This window comes from Protopterus annectens, chromosome 10.part0, assembly GCF_019279795.1.
Source record: "Protopterus annectens isolate FY-2018-M chromosome 10.part0, PAN1.0, whole genome shotgun sequence".
NCBI lineage: Eukaryota > Metazoa > Chordata > Ceratodontiformes > Protopteridae > Protopterus > Protopterus annectens.
The window spans coordinates 1,242,738,159-1,242,758,122 of record NC_056744.1 but is presented as its reverse complement, the minus strand read 5'-3'; the positions used below and the strand labels follow the sequence as shown (position 1 = coordinate 1,242,758,122).

Below are 19,964 nucleotides of genomic sequence, written 5' to 3'. Positions count from 1 at the left end.
TCAGATCCCGAAATTTCCTCAGACTTTTCTTCTTGCTCCAATAAAAAAGTACAGAGCCCATATTTGCATTCAAAGCCAGGTTTGTCATACACCATTGTAAACCAGCTCATCACCCAGGTAATGACATTTACAACACTGGACTTGCTGGTTCTCCATAACCAAGGCAATAGAACCAGGGAACTAGCATGTTCAAGAAGTCTAATGCTGAGGTTTTTCTCTTGCTGTCTTTCCTCAAAAATTTAATGTAGTGGGGGGTAATGGTTGTGCAGTTCTTTAAACTTAAAGTAACTACAGATCTGTTTCTTTTGTTCTAGTGCATTTAGCTCACAATCTCTTACTTCTAACCACTCTTATACATACGTTTTAGAAAAGATTTTTCTTAACTGCAGCCGAACCTTACCTATGCCAAATGAAAAGTTTCTTTCCTGTTAGCAAAGGGTTAGTTTTTTCCATTGCACACTTCGGGTGGCTTAACCTTTGTCATTTCCCCAAAGGTGAGAAATTCAACTGCATAATTTATGGGTTTAAGCTGACAAACAAACAAACCTGCTTCTTTTATTCTATCATGCCTAGCTCACATACCCTTATGTCTAAACAGTCTTCTACATTCAATTCATAAAGCTCTTCTTTTCTGTTTTTTTTTTTTTTTTTTTTCTCTTGGAACACCTTTCCCTTCCCTTCACTTCCCTTTATGACCTAGCTCACTAGTTCTTGCAGGCCATCCCCACTAAGAAGAAATGTGTGTTACAAGCCTTAAAAAAGACCACTGCCTACTGAGATGTGCACGCTCTTCTCTGTAAGTCACGAATTTCATTCTTGTGATATCGGAATGTCATTGCAACAACCAGAGGTACACTTTTAATACATTACAGGGCCTTCTTTGTGTTCTGATGCTGTCTGTGTGTCTGGAATGAGCTGCTGAGCAAAGCATGCTAGCTGGTCAAGCATTCCTTGAATAGTAAAGCATGTCACTATCCTCATAAACCATTGCAAAAACAACTCGCCTTCCAGGTAATGACATTTACAACACCGGACTTGCTGGTTCTCCTTAACCAAAGTCATATATCTTGTAGGAGATATATCACGATCAAGACAATGGTTTTCCCAGAGTGAGGCTCTTCCAATGCACACTATCGATGACAATTTATGGTAGGGTGGGGTCTGCAGTCACACAATTACCTAAACATAAGCTAACTAGCAGATCAGTTTTTTTTTTCTAGCATACTTAACTTCCAAGCCTGTATTTTTAACCAGTGTTATACATACAATTCTCCTAACTCAGAAACAGCCAGTCATTTACTCTTTTTACAACAATGTCTTTCTCCAAATGCACTTCTTTTCTGTTTCTTTTTCTCTGCATGCCTTTTTCCTTCCTGTGTTTCTTTTCCCTTCTTTCTTGCGTTCTGCATTGACAGGCTTTCTTTCTTTCCTACTTTCTTTCATACCCTCCTTTCATCCTTCCCATGCAGCTATTACATTTTCAAGTGAAAGGCATTTCCATTTTACATTTTTCTTTACCGAAGCTGAACCTTACCAGTGGCAAATAACCAATTCCTCTCCTGTTACTAAAGTCATACTTATCTAGGAAGCAGAATATCATGATCAAGAAGGTGGTTTCCCCAGGGTGAGACTCTTCCATTGCACACTTCATTTGGGTTAACTCCTGTGATTTCTCAAAATGTGGTGAATTCAACTTCTTAATTCAGGGTAGTGTGGGACTGTGTTCATGCAGTTTCCTGAACTTAAGTTGATAAACAGATCTGTTTCTTCTGTTGTGGCATGCCTAGCTCACAAGCCTGCACTTCTAACCATTGTTATAAATACAATTCTCCTAACTCAGAAACACGCAGTGATGTTGTCTTATTTAAAACACTAACATTTTTCTCCAAATGCACTTTTCTTTCTGTTTTGAAACAGGCCGTGCATGCCTTTTTCCTTCCTTCATTCGCTCTTTTTTCTTCATTCTATACTTCCTTTCTTTGCTTCTCTTGCTTTCTTTCTTCCTCATGGCATCGGCAGTCTTTCTTTCGTTCATCCCTCCCATGCATGTACTAGGTTATGCACGAAAGGCATTTCCTTTTTACATTTTCCTTCACCACAGCCGTACCTTACCTATGTGAAATGACCTATGCCTCTCCTAGTAAAGTGCAAAATCACTGTATTATACATGTGAGTGCACACCCGCCTCACTAGAATAGTTCTGAAAGGCTACCTCCCACTAAGAAGCATCAGCTCTAACAAGCCTCAAATATGACCTCAGCCAACTAAGATGTGCAAGCTCACCTCTGTCAGTCACGTATTTCATTTGGGGTATCAAAATGTAGGTTTCCGCAAGATTTTGTTCTTCCATTGCATGCTTTGTTGGGCCTTTGGTATTTCCACAAAGGTGGGATACAGAACAGTATAAATTATGGTTCTAACCTGACAAACAGATTCATTTCTTTTATTCTAGCATGCCTAACTTAAAAGCCCATATGTCCAACTAATGTTATACATACATTTCCTCAAGCTGTTAACACAGAAAAAACAGTCATTTACCATTAGTTCCTCCAAATGCATCTCTTTTCTGTTTTTCTCTCTCAAAACAGGCCAGGTATTACATTTTTATGTGGTACACCTTTCCTTTTTACATTTTCTTCACCATGACTGAACCTTACCTTACCTTAAGGTGTAAAATGACTGCATAATATCTGTTCGTACACACCCACCTGACTGGAATAGTTCTGGCAGGCCATCTCACACTAAGAAGCGTCATGATTTACAAGCCTTAAAAAGACTTCTGCCAAACAAGATGTGCACACTGTGCTCCATCAGTCACATTTTTCGTGGGTATCGGAATGTTATTTAGTCAACTGGAGATACACTTTTAATAAGTTAAAGGTCCTCCTTTATGTTCAGATGTTGTCTTTACATCTGGGAAGAGCTGCTGTGCAGTGCATTCTAGCTGCTGAAGCATTCAGTGAACAGGAAAGCATTTTTTCACCCATTTATTTAAAGAGGCAGGAAAAGAGTGTAGGTTTTTACTAGCTTACTTAGAATTTCATCAGGTTACTCAAAAAGTCTTCACATTTTGAAAACACTAGCCTTTCTCTTTTAGCAGAAAGGAGTCATGTCAAAACTTAATGCAAAATTTTCATAGGTAAGGTATTACGGGATATTAGTCAGATGCTGAACTTTGCTCAGATGTTTCTTGTTCCCAGTAAGGATACAGAGCTGATATCTTGAGTTCAGACCCAGGATTGTCATCAACCTTATACACCCTTGCAGAAACGGCTCACCTCCTAGCTGGTGAGATTTACAGCACTAGAGCTGCTGGTTCTCATTTGCCAAATGCATACTTATCTGGCATGGGGAATACTACAGTCAAGAAGATGGCTTTCCCCAGGGTGAGCCACTTCCATTGCTTCCTTTATTTGGATTTATCTGTGTGATTTCCTCAAACCTGGGAAACTCAAATGCATAATTTATGGTTTTAAGCAAACAAGCAGATTTTTTTTTTTAATTTTAGCATACCTAGCTCAGAAGGCAAAAAAAAAGCGTAGTTAGGTAGGGTGGTCTGTAGGATGATGTTGGTGATAAAGAAGAGGAGGAGGAGAGTGAGGGCAGTGCCAAGGGTCAGATGGTGGAAGTTGAAAAAGGATGATTGTGAGGTGGCATTCAGGGAAGAGTTAAGACAGGCACTGGGTGGCAGTTAAGAGTTACTGAATAGCTGGGTAACTACAACAGAACTGGTTAGGGAGACAGCTAAAAAGGTGCTTGGTGTGACATCTGGACAGAGGAAGAAGAACAAGGAGACCTGTTGGTGGAACAAGGAAGTACATGAGTGTATACAGAGAAAGAGTTTAGGGAAGAAGAAGTGAGATTGTCAGAGAGCTGAACAAAGTGGACAGGAGTATAAGGAGATGAGGTGTATGGTGAAGAGAGAGGTGATGAAGGCTAAGAATAAGGGGTATGGAGAGCTGTATGAAAGGTCGGACACTAAGTAGGGAGAAAAGGACCTGTACCAATTGGCTAGACAGAGGGACTGAGCTGGGAAAGATGTGCAGCAGGTAAGGGTGATAAAGGATAATGAGGGAAACATGCTCACAAGTGAAGAGAGTGTGTTGAGCAGATGGAAAGAGTGCTTTGAGGGGCTGATGAATGAAGAGAATGAGAGAGAGAGAGAAGGTTGGATGATGTGGGGATAGTGAATCAGTAAGTGCAACAGATTAGCAAGGAGGAAGTAAGGACAGCTATGAAGAGGATGAAGAGTGGAAAGGCTGTTGGTCCAGATGACCTGTAGAAGCATGGAGGTGTTTAGGAGAGATGGTAGTGGATTTTTTAACCAGATTGTTTAATGAAATCTTGCAAAGTGAGAGGATGCCTGAGGAGTGGAGAAGACGTGTTTTGGTACAGATTTTTAAGAATAAGGGTGATGTGCAGAGTTGTAGTAACTATAGGGGGATAAAATTGATCAGTCACAGCTTGAAGTTATGGGAAAGAGTAGTGGAGGCTAGGTTAAGAAGGGAGGTGATGATTAGGGAACAGCAGTATGGTTTCATGCTGGAAAAGAGCACTACAGATGCGATGTTTGCTCTGACGGTGTTGATGGAGAAGTATAGACAAGGTCAGAAGGAGTTGCATTGTGTCTTTGTGGATTTAGAGAAAGCATAAGACAGGGTGCCTAGAGAGAAGTTGTGGTATTGTATGAGGAAGTCGGGAGTGGCAAAGAAGTATGTAAGAGTGTTACAAGATATGTACAAGGGTAGTGTAATAGTGGTGAGGTCTCCTGTAGGTATGGTGGGTGCATTCAAGGTGAACATGGGATTGCAACAAGGATCAGCTCTGAGTCCTTTCTTATTTGCAGTGGTGATAGACAGGTTGACAGATGAGATCAAACAGGAGTCCCTGTGGACTATGATGTTTGTGGATGACATTGTGATCTGTAGTGAGATAAGGGAACAAGTTGAGGAGGCCCTGGAGAGGTGTAGGTATGCTCTACAGAGGAGAGGAATTGAAGGTCAGCAGAACTAAGACAGAATGCAGGGAGTAGAATTAGTAAAGGTGGATGAGTTTAAATACTTGGGATCAACAGTTCAGAGTAATGGTGAGTGTGGCAGAGAGTTGAAGAAGAGAGTACAGGCAGGCTGAAGTGGGTGGAGAAATGTGTCAGGACTGATTTGTGACAGACGGATACAAGTAAGAATGAAAGGGAAGGTCTACAAGAGGGTAGTAAGACCACCTATGTTATATGGTTTGGAGATGGTGGCATTGATGAAAAAACAGGAGTCAGAGCTGGAGGTGGCAGAGTTAAAGATGTTAAGATTTGCAATGGGTGTGACAAGGATGAACAGGATTAGGAATCAGTATATTAGACTAACAGCTCAGGTTGGATGGTTTGGAGACAAAGCCAGAGAGGTGAGATTGCATTAGTTTGGACATGTGCTGAGGAAGGATGCTGGGTATATTGGGAAAAGGATGCTAAGTATGCAGCTGTCAGGTAAGAGGAAAAGAGGAAGGCCTAAGATGAGCTTTATGGATGTAGTGAGAGAGGACATGTAGGTACTTGGTGTGACAGAGGAAGATGTGGAGGACAGGAAGAAATAGAAACGGATGATCCTCTGTGGCGACCCCTAATGGGAACAGCCAAAAGAAGAAGAAGAAAATTGCCTCGCTCAGAAGCCATTATTTCTATCCTAACTCAAAAGCAGCCAATCATTTACCCTTAATTACAACACCTACCTTTTCTCCAAACGTACTTCTTTTCTGACTTTCTCTCTTGAAACAGGCCACACATGCCTATTTCCTTCTTTACTTCCTTCCTTTCCTTTCCTTTGGCTATTAGGTTTTTGTTTGAAAGACATTTCCTTTTTACATTTTGTTTCACCGAGGCCAAACCTTATCTATGCTAACACCTATCCCTCTGCTTTTAAGGTGCAAAATGACTGTATCATACGTGGAAAGACACACCCACCTCACTAGAATATTTCTGGCAGGCCTCACACACACACACACACACACACACACACACACACACACACACACACACACACACACACACACACATGTGCACACACACACACACACACACACACACACACACACACACACACACACACACACACACACACACACACACACACTCACACAAAGAAGCATCAGGTGTTAAAAGCTTGAAATGTGACCTTGGCCTACCAAGTTGTGCAAGTTGGGCTTCGTCAGTCACTTATTTCATTTTGAGTATCATATTGTCATTATGAAACTGGGGTACACTTTCAACAACTTAGGCTTCTTTTTGTTCAAGTGCTGTATGGCAAAGCATCCTAGCTGTTCATGCATTCCTTGAACAGGAAAGTGTGTTTTTCAACTATTTTTTTTAAAGATGCAGGAAAAGACTGGAGCCTCTTCTTAGTTTACTTAAAATATTCATCAGGTTGCTCAAAAGATCTTTTCATTTTGAAAATACTAGTCTCTCGTTTTTAACAGAAAGGAGGCAAGTAATGACTTAAAGCTGAATTTTCATGGGCAAAGTGTTACAGGATAGTAGTGCAGATCCCAAGCTTTGCTCAGACTTTTCTCGTCATTCCAATAATGATACAGAGCTGATATTTGAGTTCAAACTCAAATTGTCATTAACCTTATATACCATCTCAGAAACAACTCACCACCCAGGTACTGAGATTTACAACACCAGAGCAGCTGGTTTTCAGTTTCCAAAGCCATACTTAAATGAGAGGGGGAATACCACTATCAAGAAGGTAGTTTCACCAGGCTGAAGTTCTTCGGTTGGATTGAGCCCTGTAATTTCCTGAAATATGGGAAACTCAACTACATTGATTTATTTATTTATTTTGTTTATTATTATTCTAGCATGCCTAGTTCACAGGTCTATATTTCTAACCAATGTTATGAATACAATTCCTCAAGCTCCTAGTTCAGAAATAGCCAATCAATTACTCTTGCTTCTACACTTACCCTTTTCTCTAAATGTTTTTCTTTTTTCTCTCAATGTAAGCCACTCATTCTTTTTTCTTTCATGTTCTTTTTCTTTTCATTTTCTTTTCTTTCTTTCTGTTTCACAGACAGGACCCACAATCCGTTATTCTTTCTTTCTTTATAGCAACACAGCATGTTTTCACTTATGCAACAATTAGGTTTTTGGGTTAAAGGCATTTCCATTTTTACATTTTTCTTCAGCATGGCAGCCTCTTAACTATCCCTCGCCTAATAAGGTGCACAGTGACATTGCCACTTTCCATTCAAAGGATCAGCAGTCTTGAAATGAATCAGCAGATGAAGGCTGTTGGTGTCTGTGTCCTGAATTTTGTTGTGGATCCCGTGGCTTACAGCAGAAGTAGGATCTCCTTTGGCTTTCCTGTGATGATGAAAAGATTTGATGTAGAGGCAACTTCACACCAAAAATAGTTTCCTTCACAAATATTACTGAGTCATCCATTTCTTTTCTGAAAAGCAGGCATCCCCTAACTCATTCCCTCCAGTACAACCCTTTTGAGTGTGTGCCTTTAACTCCTAGTGGGTGTGGCCTGAGCCTTTAAAAAATAAGCTATCACATTATAATTCTAACAAATACTCATTGACAGAGGTCAGATATCAATACAATTGTGTTTGCCATTATGTCTGCTTCAAGATAAAATATTCTGATACCTTGTATATAGCATGTTTTTTTTTAATTATTAATGCAATATGAACAAGTAATATTTGACGCCTAGAGGAGCAGTAGGAGGTAACTGCAGATGCACCTGGAGGCGTCACTCGGATGTAATGAGAAGAATCCATAAATTCTGCTTCCTTGGCAAATGGATCTAAGTAAAGCTAAAAGAGGGTCAATGGTCATACCAGACACAGCTGTCTGATCCAACTGTGTGTCAACTGGATGCCTTGTGTCCCACCTGGACAATGAATGCTCCAACTTTGGAAACAGTGGAAGCTTTAACATTGATTCTGTCTTTATTTCTTATGTTCCGAAAATCTTTATTTTACAGTTAGTCTCACTTTCAGTTATATAATCATTTTCATTTTCAACCACTCTTCTCATGTTAAAATGTTGAAAGCAATTATTATATTGTGCTCTTTGAGTTTAGTTTTACTGTTTGCTAAGCTTTCTCATTTTTTACTCTAGAACCACACTCATAAAATGATGTCATAGTAGCTAATGAAAGGTACAAAGCATTCTAGAAAAGCAAAAACAAAAATTGTGTGATGATGTCATAGTAGCTAATAGAATGTACATAGCATTCTAGAAAAGCAAAGTGTGTGTGTGTGTGTGTGTGTGTGTGTGTGTGTGTGTGTGTGTGTGTGTGTGTGTGTGTGTGTGCGTGTTTCCATAACAAAAGCTGATTATTATGATATTGCCTGTGGTGAGGAGATTATGTGTAACTTCAAACACTTGTTATTCAAACTTGCTTCTGAGAAAAACTTTAAGCTCACTTTCAAGCATGCTGTTGACAGATTACAATGATTTATCTAAGGAATTTCTTAAAAATTTGAGTCAGATAATTCAGTGTCCTTAAAGATAATATGGAGAATATGATTGTATACCATCCTAGTCTGCCTAGACTCCTGAACTCTCTGTCTTGGCATTTAAACATTGAAGTCTGAGAAGTAAAATTTCTCTTTACAGCTTCAGGTTCATATGTTTATTTATTTTATTTATTTTACATTTGTTAACCGGACTAGTCTAACTGGATATATTTCCATTTTCAGTAGAGGCCCGGGGAGAAAAGCTCCAGTGACAACAAATAAAAGCTGAAATTAAACAAAAAACATTTAAAAATTAAAAAATAATTAAAAAACAGTTAAAAAATAAAATCCATACTAATACATAATAAATTAATGGATTTCAATAGAAGATTATTCAAAAAGCAGGAAGTAATTAGAATACAATAAATTACAGCAGTATTACTAGAGTAATGTAGGTATTTACAATAGTAGAGGTGACAATATGTATAGGATAGTTCAATATGCAGTGAGATACATGTAGACTATCAGTATATTAAACAGGATAGAAATTTTTAGGGCATTAAGCAGGATAGATTACATCAGTATGTTGAATTCTGTAAAGCAGTTACAGTCCTACTGCAAAGAATATGAAATAGGTAGAGGTTCAAGAGGAGAAATATTTGTAGTGAAGGAGAAGATTAATCAGGGTTGCTACAGGGGAATAACCAGTTTGTTTTGAGGTGCCTTTTGAGGTTTTGTTTAAAGAGAGGCAGTGAAGAAATTAAAGTTAGGTCATTAGGCAGTAGGTTCCAGTTTTTTCCCACAGAGTTGGAAAACAGAGAAACCCCAGCCATGTTGTAAGACTTGCTTATGCTAGCAAGAAGTTTGCTGGAAGAGCGAGGAGAATTTAGATTTTTGTATGGGATTATGAGATTGGAGAGTATAGGAGTGGTGTTAGGTTTATAAAATATCTTGTGGGCAATGGTGAGTTGGGAGAGTTGCAATTGGTTTTGAAATTCAAGCCAGCCTAGCTGCGTTAGATTCAGACAATGGTGAGTTCTAAAAGGATTTCCGGTGGCAAATCTGGCGATGTTATTATAGGAATTAGCTAGTTTGATGAGATTATTTTTCTTAGTTCTGGCTATTGGTGTTAGGAAAGGTTTAATTCTATATAAGGAGCCTATTTTTCTGTTGACAGTTTTGATGGTGTTATTTATGTGGCTGCCAAATGTAAGGTTATTGTCAATAGTAATTCCTAGCAGTTTAGTGGTAGAATCGGGGAATATACTTGTGCCATTATTGGAGATGACAGAGAATTCTATGGGGGAGGATTTGCTGGTGGGTGTGAACAGAAGGAGTTTAGTTTTTTTGGCATTGAGCAGGAGGCAACGTTTAGTGAACCATGTTTCAACTATGTTGAAAACATTCTGAGTAAGAGAATGTGGATCAGTTGGGGAGTTTGCTGAGCATATTAGTGTAGAATCATCTGCATATTGAATGCAGGTGGCTTGTGGAATGGCTACATGGAGGTCGTTGATAAACAGTGAGAAAAGAAGTGGACCTAGAATAGAGCCCTGAGGGACTCCGAGTGTGACAGGCAGAAGGGATGATATATTATTTTCCCAAAGAACTGCCTGTTGCCTATTGGTAAGGTAAGACTTCAACCATTGAACTGCCAGGCAGTCAAGGGAAAGGGATTCAAGAATGTTGATAAGAAGGGTATGGTTTACCATGTCAAATGCTTTTGACAGGTCAATAAAGAGTGCAGAAGAGAGGTTGTTGTTATTACGATTTCTATTGATGGCTTCTGTAAAGGATAATAGGGCAGTTGTGGTGCTATGGGATGGCCTAAAGCCATGCTGACAGTTTGCTATGATGTTATGTTGAGATAAATGGTTTGAGTTGTTGGTGAATACATTTTTCCATAATTTTTGCTAGGGGTGATAATAGAGCTATTAGCCGGTAGTTGGAATAATCATTAGAGGTACCCCCTTTGTGTAGGGGGATAATATGGAGATTTTCCAGATGTCTGGAACTATTCCTTCTTTAATGGTTCTATTTATGAGGATGGATATGGGATAAGAAATTACTTTGGCTGCTTTTTGCAGGTATTCAGATGGTAGCTGGTCAGCAGAAGGAGTACAAGCTTTAAGTTTTTGGATGTATTTATAGATGAGAGTGGTTGAGATGGGTTTCAGCTGGAATGTTGGAAGAGTGCCAGGTATGGTGGAGGGGAAGCTTGAGTTGTCAGGGACTAGTTGACTGGCTAGTGATTGTATGGTCTCTGTGAAGAAGGTATTGAAGGTATTGGCAGTTTGGTGGGGGGGTGTTTTGTTTGGCCTGGGATGGGGTAGGTGTACGTGAATGGCCTGAGTTTAGGAGTTTATACTAGACCAGAACTTTTGGGGATTGTTTTGGTGATTTTGCTGTAACTTACAGTAGTAGTTCTTTTTGTCTGTAAGTATTGCCTTTTTTGTAATATTTCTTAAATGCTTAAATGTTTGTTCATCTGAGATAGTTTTGTTAGCTCTCCATTTAGCCCAAGCCTTGTTCCTAAGTAACGTTTTTTGTCTGGTTTCCTTAGAAAGCCAGGGGGCAGGCTTGGACTTCATTCTAATGGACCATTTGGGTGCGTGATTGTTTGGATTGATAAGAATTTAGAGTTTAGGTATTTAACAGCTTCTTCAAGTGGTAGGGTTTTTAAAGGGTTCCAGTCACAGGCTCTAAGTTCATCTTGGAATAGTACTGGGTTAAAGCGTTTGTTGGAACATGCAATCCTATATGTTGGGGTGTTAGAGATATAATGTTTTTGCCTTAGGATGTAGGTCAATGAATGATCGCTTACATCGTCTGGCAGAGTTCCTATGTTGTAAGCTTGTTTCTGTTTATTAATAAGTATCCAGTCTAAGGTGCTCTCTTTCTTATTTGGTTTATTGATTCTCGTTGTGGAGGTGATAGTTTGACTAAAGCCGTAAAGGTTGATATGGCAGGTAGGATTAGCAGTGTTAATAGCTTTCCAGTCAGTATTAAAATCACCAAGTATTATTGTTTCTTGAGGGTAGGTTGAGGACACCCAGTTTAGAATATCCTCTACAGTATTGATATTATTACCGTGTGGTAGGGAGATGCAAATGATATATAAAGATTTATTTTGGTTAATTTGAAATCTGGTAATAAGGATTTCTGCCTTACTATGCTGAGGTGGGTTGTATGGTAAAGTAGAGATTTGAAATCCATCTTTGAATAGGACTGCCACTCCCCCACCCTTGCTTTTTATTCGGTCTTGTCTTAATATATTATATCTTTGAGGAATGACTTCATTGTCTTTGGTATCTGGTTTTAACCAAGTTTCTGTCAGGCAGAAGATGTCAAAGCTGTGAATATCTAGAAGGGTGTGGAGATGGGCTACTTTGTTTTTAATACTGCGGATATTTAGGTGTCCTATTCGGAAAGAGTTTGGTAGTTTAGGGAGGGTTATTAGGGTAGCAGGATTTGTAGGGCCAGGGTTAGGGTGAATGTCACCATCTTTTAAGGAGGGATTGCTTAGTTTGATTGTAGAAGTATTTGTAAAGTAGGTTAGATATTTTACTTTCTTTACTGTGGGTTTATTGTATTTAATGGTGGGAGAGTCTATGGTATTTAGGTAGTAGATAGGTGGGAAAAAATGATGTTAGTTTGAATATTAGGGAGTATGGGAGTATGTATAGCTGTTTGTTTTGGGGAATAATTGAAATGGAAATAGTACAGTTTTTCAAAGGAGGTGATGAGGTAGGTGGAGGTGAGAGCAATTGAAATCAAAGCTAAGAGTATTGGTTTGGTCATTTTAGTTATTACTACAAAGGTATCTTGAAGAGATATGTAAGGAAGTTTTAGGAGTTAAGTCTAAAATTAAAAAAGGTGGAAATTGTATAAGAAGAGTGTATAGAGCAGGGAATTAATACTTGTTTGCTAGAAGGAAAGGGATATGGTAAAATACTCTAAGTATTGGGTTATAGTTTCTGGTAGGAAAATAATGTAAGGGTGTGGTAATTTTGTGATAAGGAAGGAGAAAGGGATTGGTTGATTGGGAGAGAGGGTGTGGTTTAAAAAGTATAAGTTTAGGACCACTGGGGGTGTGTGGGAAATGGGGGTAGGGTAGGGGAGCGGAGTGAGCGGGTCACAGCTGAGAGAGGCTGGGGGGCAATCAGTTATACAGTGAGACTGTGTTCTACAAGCTTTGAGTAGGTAAGAGGCACTTTCTTTATCTACTGAACATAAGACATAAGAGGTTGAGAGTTTAGTAAAGATGTGTAGGGGAAAAGGGAAAAATAATGAGTTCTATAGCAGGAAATGTAGGTTATGTAGAGAGTCAATTGAGTAGTTCTATAACTGGGGTAGTAAGCGATAATATAATAAGTTGTCTGGTTTAGTTATATTAAGGCTAGCAAGGTTAAATTCTTTTTAAACAATCATTCAAGGGGTGGGGGGTAGTTACCTGTAGTAAGAGTACTAACAGGGGTAACTGTGAGGAGTTTGGCTGGCAGTAAGAAACAGCTTTACAAGCCCTGAGTTCTGCTGCCCTCTAGTGGACTATATTGGAAATTACATGAGAATAGCAAATAAAGGAGGTAAAGGGAGGAAAAAAAGTAGTATATTAATAGCTTAATAGATGGCCTATGGGGTAGGTCTAAGGGGAGGAAAAACGTAGTATATTAATAGCTTAATAGAAGCCTAAGGGGTAGGTCCACGGGTGTGCTGGCCCTTACAAATAGTACAACTTTAAAGCACTCACAATTTAGTTAAATACCTAAAATAACTGTAGGTTGTCACCTACACTGTGAGGCAGAGTAAGGAGAGACTAGGTAGTTCACGTAGGGTTTTCCGGTTGGATGTTCCCTGCTGTTCAGATGGGATTCCTCTGCCTTGCTAGGTTGCTGAAAAAGGGGCAGCCTGTAACTCAAGCACAAGGCTGAAAATCTGGAAAGAGACAGAAATAAAGTAAGACTATAAGATGACAAAATGGTTAAAGTTTATGCAGAGGTAGGAGGTGAAATGGTAAGGAAGGAGTGCAGGTCAGTAATGAGTGCAGGGTTAGACATTGTACAGTGCAAATGCAGATAGGCAGCAATAGATACCAAACAACTAATTGTGTGGCACATAGGGAAGAAGAAGAACCAATTAAAGTCACTTTCGAGTAAATCTTAAATTCTTATGAAAGGATTAGTTAAAGGAAAAAAAAAGTGAACCCAACAGTTATACAGTTTGTACAATCTTCCTAAACATGAAATACTGTTATATTCAGTAGTACATTTTCAGTGGACTACTACACATTCAGCCTAGACAGTACTGTAAAATCTTTCACAACAGTTAAATAGAATAGTTAACCATCACTACAGGGAAGACATAAGGAGGTTTTTAGCTAGGTAATTTGTAAAGGCTAGCACAGCAATAATGTAATCAAGTACATTTAACATCAGAAAAATAAATTGGATGATACATGTGTTAAAACAGCAGTATAGTACCCAAATCATTCCATATAACATAGACCAGGGAGCGCTATTTACGACACAGCTACTAGTTTACAATGCATGACCAATTGCAGCAGGCAGGTCAAATGATACTAGCCAGATTGGGAAAGTCAAAGACACATTAATGTATCTAAAAATATCCAATGTTGAAAATTAGGTGAAAAAGTACAGCGCTCTGATTCTGAGCACTCTGAAGTAGGCTAATAGCCATAAGACCTTTTTGGTTAGTAGCTGCAGATGAAACCCTCCCCCCTGTAGCGTTCATTACTGTAATTATAGTGATATCCTTATGTAAGGGCATAAGATAGGAGTGCGACTAATTTAAGGTCACAGCAAGTAGTGCTAGGTACTAAAAGTTACACTTAAATAACCCCTCTTTAACGTATTTAATATTTTACAGTGTTGCCCTGGGGTCAGTGCAGAAGATAGCAATGCAACTGGTTTAGGACACAGCAAGTAACACAACGGTCCATAATCAGCATTAGAATAACCACTCCTGCCATATAGGGGCTTATAAGGTTATAAGTAACGCTATGGTCCAAAAAACAACATTAAAAATAACCACTCCTTCTTAGGAGAAGCTCTCTGTAGGTTGTATTAAAAAACCTTAGATAAAGAGCCTTTCCGGGTAGCAATAGATAGGAGCGCAAGTTATTTGGAGCTCAGCGAGAGACGCTAACATTTGTAATACCACTCCTGCCGTATAGAGGTAGGTTGTAAGAGAAAATCTTTATTTAAAAAACCTCTCCGGGTAGCAAGTAATGCTATGGTCCAAAAAACAACATTAAAAATAACCACTCCTTCTTAGAAGAAGCTCTCGGTAGATTGTAATAAAAAATCTTAGATAAAGAGCCTTTCCTGGTAGCAATAGATAGGAGCGCAAGTTATTTGGAGCTCAGCAAGAGATGCTAACCTCTGTAAGGCCAATTTATAGCCGGACAAACCTATTCGAAGCACTCGGTAGGTTGTAAGCAATATTCCAATAAAACCTTTCCGGTTAATAAGTACAATGGCTGCAAAGGAGATAAATCCTCTTATTACATGTATAGCATATTAGAGTGCTATCCCTGCACCATATTGGGAGAAAGGAGCATGGCTGGTTAAGTTCACACTGAGGACGGGTAACACACAGTAATTATCAAATTAAATGCTCTTACAAACCTAGTCGCAGCTCTCCGTAATATACATTGGATAAAAAGAAAAAGAAAAAAAAAGCTAAAAACACTGCCTGCATGGGACCAGATGGTGTCCCAGGCTGTGTCATACGTGAGCTCCAAAAGGAATTAACCCTGCATCTTAATACCCTGTCAAAAACCTAAATGGCAATGCTCAGGTCTGTTCTGAGCTAGTACAAAATGGAACAAAATACACTGACCCTTCTGACATTGCCAACATCTTGGCTGACAGGTTCAGTGCAAATCCCCCACCCCCCACCACCACCACCTACAAGGCCTATTACCATTTCAGGGGATTATGTAAGTCCAATTATTACTGATACGTTGGTTAACAAGGCTCTATCTAAAGCTAAAAACACTGCCCCCATGGGACCAGATGGTGTCCCAGGCTGTGTCATACACGAGCTCCAAAAGGAATTAACCCCGCATCTTAATACTCTGTTCAGTCTCAGCCTCTCCACAGGATATGTGCCCATAGAATGGTGCACAGCAACGGTGGTCCCACTGCACAAGGGTGGGGCTACAACTGACCCTGGAAACTACCGACCAATAAGCCTGACCAGTCTGATCTGTAAGGCTATGGAGCGAATCATTATGGAACTCATAAATGAAGAGATTGGGAACCTCCAGTCGCTGGACCCCACACAGTTTGGCTTCATCAAGGGCAGATCATGCCTCCTGAACCTGGTGGATTTCTTTGAGACAGTTACTCAGGCTATAGATTATGCAAAGGAGGTACACACGGCTTACCTTGACCTTGCTAAAGCATTTGACACCATTCCCCATTCAGGTATTATTGATAAGCTCACCAGCCTGGGCAAGATGGATCGCAAACTGGCTCTCAGACAGATCCCATAAAGTAAGAGTAGCGGGATCTATGTCCGAGTCCAGACCAGTAACGAGTGGTGTGCCTCAGGGCTCTGTCCTGGGGCCCCTCCTGTTTGGCATATACTTCTCAGAAGTACAGGCAAGCACAGAAGGGCTGTGGCTGACTAAGTTTGCGGACGACTGCAAACTGGGTGCTATAATAGAGTCTCTGGCTGACATGGAGCTCCTCCAGAAGGGCATAAATGAGACTGATGCATGGTGACAAAGCCATGGTCTCAAGCTAAATGCAAAAAAATGCGTAGTAATCCCCTTTGGAAAAAACAGAGTACCAGAGTAACAGAGTACCAGCAAACTACAACATAGGAGGTAATCCCCTGAAATCTGAAGAAGTAATAAGGGATTTAGGGACCTAAGTATTCAGCTTTCCTTTGATAACCATGTTGCCAAAGTGGTTAGAAAATCCTTCTATGTGACCCATCTGATCACAAAAGGGTCCACATCAAGATCTAAGGATGTAATGGTGCCCCTCTACTCTTCTGTCATCAGACCCATTATTGAGTACAATGCACCAATTGGAATGTACCTGGCTAAACATCTCCAGCAGCTGGAGAGACCACAGAGGTACCTAACCAAGAGGATTACTGGCCTCAAACAGTTGCCCTATGCAGCACAATTGAAAAAGCTAAGACTGTTCTCTGTTGCATACCGCTTTCTCAGAGGCGATCTCTGTCTAATTTACAGAGCCATGTTCAACCCAGAATTGTTGAATATGCTCCATCTTAGCAAAACCAAATCTACTCGAGCTACACGCTCTAGGGATATAAACCTCAACATAACAATGAATAAAACATGCTTTAGGGATAGATTCCCTTCGCAGAGACTTCCCTTACTATGGAACAGGGTCCCGATCTACATAAGACAGAGCCCCTCACTATCACTCTTCAAGAGGAACCTTGATGAGTGGATGGGTAACAGAAAGTTCACACCGGGGATCACACCAACAGCACTACTAGATAGGGGCCAAGGCTACTAGCTGCTAGTACAAGGGTCTAGAGAACTACTAAAGGGGCGGTGAATACTGCACAACGTGGCTGGGCTAATATATGCCTTCGGGCAGATAGCCCAGTACCAAGCTATAAACCTATGAACCTATAAGCAGACTATTCCATAGCAGCAGTATTGTCTGCAAATGCACCTTTTCCTCCAAACTGTTCTGTTGATGTTACAGAAGAAGTTTAGATCCCTAGACAGAGTCCAATGCCATTTGACTTGTTGATAATGCAGTAAATCAATCATTAATGGGTCGGAGAAAGCCTTGTATGCCAGACACAGATCCCCTCTTAGCAGTCTGTAGGATACTGAGTATAGTGACAGGGCTTAGAGTTGGTGCAGTTATGACATGTTGTTTACTCCTTGTATCCTTTTATAAGGTATCTCTGTGGGTGTTCCAGTTGTTGCATGTGTCTGGACAGATACTTGCTAAAGGGGCTTTATATTCAATAATTGGCCTAATGGGGGCTGAGTAAAGGGGGCAATGACATTCCCAGATCTAGACACAATCTCTTTGTTTATAAACTGTGGAATGTAGAACAGATGCTGGTCAAAAGTTAGGTCACTGTCCACATATGTTCCCAAATACTGAACAACTGGGTCTGCTCTTAAGGGTGTATTGTCATTGTGGTAATTCCTTGGGGAAATGACTTCCCAAAGGATACATTAATGCATTTTTTGGCATTGAGTTTCAGACCATGATTTTTACACCAGTTATTTATTTGAGACAAACATTCCTGCAGGATAGCTAAGTCATTTGGGTATTCAATGACTGCTCTTAGCTTGCAGTCATATGCAAACTTAGTCAGCCAGACCCCTTTTTAGTACTGGCTTTTACTTAAGAAAAGTAGATGCTTAACAGGAGAGGTCCCAGCACAGAATGTTCGGGGACTCCACTGGTGACTGTTCTCTTTGTGGAGGTAACTTCCTCTATTTTGATTATCTGTGTCCTACCTCTGAGCCAGTTGGCAATCCAACAGGTGACACAGGAGTTTATTCCCAGTTATTTAGCTTTTTTACTATGCCTGAGTGAGGAGTTATGTCACCAGCTTTGGACAGGTGTGTGGTATGTGTGTACTGTTTCACCTTCATCCATTGCTTTGGTGACCTTTTAAAAAAATCCACCAGGTTGAGTAAGCATGACCTGCCCTTGATGAATCTGAGATGCATTTAGTTTTTGGAGGTTCCCTATGTCCTGACTGATTTATTCCATGATAAGTCTTATGCAGGGTGAGATTGAACAGTGTTGTTAGGGGTGTGGCTAAATCAAGCTTCATGCTTTTTTTAGATGCATCCAGGAATATTGTGAAGATTAATCGATGCAGTATTTTTAGCTTTTGATAACACTTTTGGGACTTGGTCTTGTGTGAGACCTGGAGTTGAGCCAGTTTCAGCTAAATTTTGAGGGAGAGACAGAGGAGAGAGGTCTAAAATTAGAGCTAAATTTATCAGCCAGTAATTTAGCTATGTTTTCAGTCTCAGTGTAGGTGACATCATTCACAATCAGCTCAGCATATTTTTATGTTGTGCTTTTGAGATTACAAACATAACTAAAAAATGCCTTGTGGTTGTCTTTGCCTTTGGCTTGGGTAGCTAATTTAACCTCAAATGTATTTGCTGGATTTTGTACCAAGCAAATGGAGAACATCCTGCATTGTTTGTTTATTTCAGTGACAAGGGCTGTAACTTTGTGGAAATTACTATTCCTACTACTGGTCAAAATTATTTTCCTTTTATTATGAAGTTAGTTGATATTATGATTCCACCACATTGGTTTGTTTCTGGGGATTGCCCTGCACTTGTTTCTATAGGGTACAGCTGTATCTATGGTGTTGTTTACATGCTGGTATAGTGTGGTGGTGTACATTTCTGCGCATTTAGTGGAGTTAACTGTGTTTGGTGAGAATTTGGAGCTTGCCAATGTATCACTTAGGATACGTAGCTTGTCTTAAAGAAATTTCTAAAGGTACCTTAGGTGGAAGGGATCTCTAGTTTAAGTTTTATTATGAATGAGACTTCTTTATGGTCAGACCTAACAAGTGATGAAGATGCGCAAAGGATAGTGAAAGATGCTCCCATACTAGTAAGGACAAGATCTAAGATGTTATTCCCCCTAGTGGGTACTTTAAATAATTGTTTCAGGGCATTCGTATTGACAAAAGTCTGAGAAACTCTGTGCTTGTGCACTAGTGGTGGTATAGAGTTCCCAATCTCTAGTTGGATAGTTTAGATCACCTAGGAAAATAGTACTGGGTTTAATACTGAGTGATTCTAATTCCTGCAGATAGGCTTTGTGGCTTTCTTTTGTCACAGTGGGAGTACTACAACTAGTTAATATATAACATGTTGACTTCTCTGATGGTTATATGGACATGAAGAATGTTTGGTGCATCATGCTGCTTTCCCAGCCTTGATGGGAATCTCTCCTGAATGTAGACTGATACACCTCTACCTTTTTTCCCATCCTGTGCAGTAGCTTGTCTGAATGTGTGGAAGGGATTATATCCCTGCACAGCTGGAGTGCTCTTCCGTATTTTAAACCATGTCTCAATCACTACATAGATGTCAATGTCTTCCTGGGCTTGTAGGGAGTGGAGTTTCTTGCTCAGGCTGCTAGCATTGATCAGTAACACATTCATAGTTCCCTTTACTTGTTTCATTACATTGGTAGGTTTATCAGGTTGGCATTGTCTGAAAAAGGCACTATGGAGGTGGACAATGTCTTTACCAAATAATCGAAATTCTAGAAGGGCAGATGCAGGCCATCCCTGATGAAGTAGCAGAGTTTTTGATCATATCCTTCAGGGTTGCCAAATATTGGACTCCCTTTGAATTACACTAAAGACTAAGCCAATTATTGAAGTCAATTATTTATTTATTTATTTATGTATTTTGCTGATATTGTGGCATCATCATTGGAGAAGGTAGACTGCTGCTCAGCTCATTGGACACATAGTCTGAAAGC

At 39.9% G+C, this 19,964-nt stretch overlaps 2 non-coding genes across 2 annotated transcripts; both read left to right on the top strand.

The window, feature by feature from the left end:
* The first annotated feature begins 1,573 nt into the window (after positions 1–1,573).
* On the top strand, positions 1,574–1,739 carry LOC122814571. The gene has a single exon (XR_006366817.1). It is a non-coding gene; the product is annotated as a U1 spliceosomal RNA (small nuclear RNA).
* Positions 1,740–3,334: 1,595 nt separating this feature from the next.
* On the top strand, positions 3,335–3,501 carry LOC122814582. The gene has a single exon (XR_006366826.1). It is a non-coding gene; the product is annotated as a U1 spliceosomal RNA (small nuclear RNA).
* Positions 3,502–19,964: the final 16,463 nt, after the last annotated feature.